General features: G+C 32.3%; 2 pseudogenes; one reads left to right on the top strand and one right to left on the bottom strand.

Moving 5' to 3' along the window:
• The first annotated feature begins 1,245 nt into the window (after window positions 1-1,245).
• LOC122102969 lies at window positions 1,246-1,342 on the top strand (annotated as a pseudogene).
• Window positions 1,343-2,020: 678 nt separating this feature from the next.
• Window positions 2,021-2,739, bottom strand: LOC122102968 (annotated as a pseudogene).
• Between the last annotated feature and the right edge of the window lie 956 nt (window positions 2,740-3,695).

Genomic DNA, 3,695 nt, shown 5'->3' with positions numbered 1-3,695 from the left:
GATCCAAAGACCCAAGGGACCTGCAGAAGTATAATATCTTTTAGAGATCATATCAGCAAACTTTGGGTATAATGAGTAGGAATGCTTCAGAAATATGGGAAAAAACAGTTTGGGACCACGGAGTTAAAACAAAAAAAAGGCAGCAGAGTAAATCCCTAATAGATTAGAGGAAAACAACATTGTATTTTTTACATGTGAATTCAGTAAACCAAGAACACAGAAGGTAGTACAAGTTTACACTAAAGACATTGCATTGACACTTTTTATATTCTAATCAGCACATACAAATATAAAATATAGAACTATATATAATATAATAAAAAAGGGCACGTGTTTTGCATTGTTCTAATGTGGTTATGGTGTCAAAAGCAACTCTGTTTTAAATTATTATTCCCTTATCTCTACCTCAGTGTTTGGTAGAGTTAGACCTATAGCTTTGTCATTTGTAGATTTATAGCCTAGAGGCAAGAAGAAGCACTGTGATTAAAACATTACCAATTTAAGGCCTAATAACCAGGAGAAACATATGGACTTCTCCTGCAAATATGAAAATATTTGGTGATAGAAAGGCAGTCGTGTAAGTTCCTCCAGGACATTAGGTAATCATGCAAAGGGACAAATTTTCCACCTTCTTTGCGTTAGCTACTTTTGAAATGGTAGGTATAATGAACAATTATATTTTGATAAAATACCTTCTAGTCTGAACATTTCTGTCTGAAGTGTTCATCTCTCTATGATTCTTTGTAACTAATATTAGTTTTGTTCGAGTAAGACAATCTATGCTGTCAGGGTAAGATGTAATGGTTAGTCTGTTTCTAAATGGAAGAAGGATAAAGGGTAGATACACATTTGTGCCAGTAAGACCTCATTTGGGAAAATTTAAGCTTAAGAACTTTAGAAGTAGCTCTTAAGCAAGGATTACTTTGAATCCATTAGCTCCACAAATCTAACTCAGTTGTATAAATAAGTACTTGAAAAAGCCATCACCTTTGAACCTAGCTAGAAATGCTTCAAAGTATGATCAAATCTAAAATGAAAAAGAATTAAAATAGTCATTGACAAAAAATTGCAAATGTGAGCAATCGACCAAACCATATGATTTTTTCAACTATACGTAGAAATTTAGGGAAATAAGTTCAATAGCATTGTTAGGAACAATAATATTTCTTGTTACAAATATGCACCCAATGATATAAGCCTGTATAAAGGTTGCATAATTAACTACTTAAATTTAGAGGATACTACATGCTTCAGCAGCATATATACCCAAATTACAATACAGAGATTAACATGGCACTTGCACGAGGATGATATGAAAATTTGTGAAATATTCCATATTTTTTATTCTTCAGATGCAAGAAAAGAAAAACAGTAAGTAAAAAGTTGATTACAAAACTACAAGTAACAATACACGTAAATCATAGAATTTAATGTTAGTTAGACATCACTGTATTAAATCTTCACCTTAGAAAGGTCTTCACATAGCATAACCTTTACAAAACATTTAAAATTAGACAACATTTTCATTTTATCTCAAAGAAATAAAATACTATAAGGACCTAGGGAAAAAAGGGAATTTTAAACTGTTTCAATATTGAATGCAATCTGAAAGGACACATTTATTAATGTACCTATATTATAAAATGATGTAGAATTCAAAGTATTATATAGAATATAGAATATTATATAGAATATATAGAATATAGAATATTTTAAAATATACTTTTTCAGACAAGCACCAGAAATATCTTTAGTTTCTGTACTACTTATTTCAACAGATAAGTTAAAAATATTTCTGATTAAAAAAAATCACAAACTCTGTAGAAATCATTATAGATATATACAAACAACTCTTGAATATATTTTGGCATCAAAATCAGGCAATTCCCGTGGAAGAGTACCATGGAACCCATGAATTTTTACAGTAAGTTATTGTTATTACTTTGTATTGTGAAAATATTTTGTATGGACACAAAGGATGAGCTGGCATTTTTTAAATTTCAGAAACTTAAGCAAACCATTATGACTTAAGAGAACAATTTGTATAGCCTTCCACAACTTGGAAAAGGTAGTGATACATACTTAGTCTTTTGACAATATCAAATGCCATTTCTTCCAAGTTGTTCTTCAGACCTGGTTTTATATAATGGTTCAAGAGAAGGAGATCCAGAGTATCTTTGGTATCTCTGTTCCCAGCAGCAAATGCAAAGGAATCAAGAGGCTTTTTGCTTGGGCATTCTTATCTGCATCATGATGAAGTCATAAAGAAGACTCTCTGGTATTATTCCACTTAAAAGCACTGTGCATGGGTGTCCAGCCATCCACACTTACTGTAGGAATATCTGCCGCTTGTGCCACCAACTCACGGACAATGTGTAAATGTACATTGTAGGCTTCCCGATGAAGAGGGGTATGCTCATCGTCATCCCTAGTATTCACATGAGTGGCCTTTTTGGAAAGTATTCTCTGCTCTGTAGTAAGTAGATTATTTTCAGCAGCCCAAAGAAGAAATTTGCTTGGATCCTTTTCCAATTTTTTCATGCAATTGATACCATTCCTCACTTTTTCATCTTGTTCCTCGTCTTCATCAGAATTGTCGAACCAGACACGTTGAGTACCAGTGAGAATGAGGTGTCCATGTTTTTACAATAGTTCAAGTTGGTTGAACTGGTCAGAAAAATCCGGTGAATTTTCTGCATCTGTTTTATTTTAACCATGATTTATTTTCTCTTTTTCCATTTTTACTAATCTAAATTATTCTAACTGGACAGTAGAGAGAGCAGAGGAAAGATGTTCCTTTGTATTCAAAGGTACAGACTGAAAATGAGGACCAGTGGTGTCTTCATGTGCAGCTTATTCTAGGAATGATAAAATATGAAATAATGTCTTCTATTTAAATGGTTTGAGAAATGGCAGAGCAGAAAGTGAAATGATGAAACCAAAAATGTTAAAGAAAATTAAATTAGGATAATTATGGAGCAGTCATATTATCTATGAGAACCATGAAAGAGAGAGAGGAAGAGACACAGAGATGTGCAATGACCTAGCTAGCCACAAAATCCATGCCTCTGATCAAGTTATAGAGCAAACAATTTTATTTTAAAAAAGATGTAAATAGAATTTACGTATTTACTTGAAGTTAGTAAATACATTTTTAGTAGCCTACACAAAGACACATAGCTTTGACCAAATTACAGGCAAGTTTCTAAATCCTTGATAATTCTAATAATAGATAATTTGAATCACACTTTTATGTCGAATGAAGGAATAGGTCTAGACTAAGAAAGCAGCTAGAAAAGGCAGGCCAATTGTATCTGTGACAAAACTTTGTGGAAAATGGTATTGAGGTTTCTTTACTGGTGATCCACTTGCACTGGAAGCGTGAATCTTAACTATTGCGTGCTGATTCTGAATTATTGTTTTGATCATTATATACTCCAAGAAGAAAAGGTGAGATTTAATTGATAGCAAAGGACTACGAATACATTTCAACTTCTCATTAAGCAACTTCAATCATCAAAGTCACATGAAGACATTAGATAGGCCTATAGTTTTAGATGAAAACAAGAGTCTTTAAACAAACAAAGAATTTAAGTAGTCATACAAAGGACTTCTATTTTACTACAGCATTATAAATTTTTTCTAATGTTGGGTAACAATAAATAGAAAGCTCTTAAAGCTCATATGTTCAATAG

The sequence above is a fragment of the Dipodomys spectabilis genome, unplaced genomic scaffold, assembly GCF_019054845.1.
Source record: "Dipodomys spectabilis isolate Male_0828 unplaced genomic scaffold, ASM1905484v1 ptg001133l, whole genome shotgun sequence".
Classification (NCBI taxonomy): domain Eukaryota; kingdom Metazoa; phylum Chordata; class Mammalia; order Rodentia; family Heteromyidae; genus Dipodomys; species Dipodomys spectabilis.
Note: the sequence above shows the minus strand (reverse complement) of the source record. Positions and strands in the feature narration are given on the sequence as shown.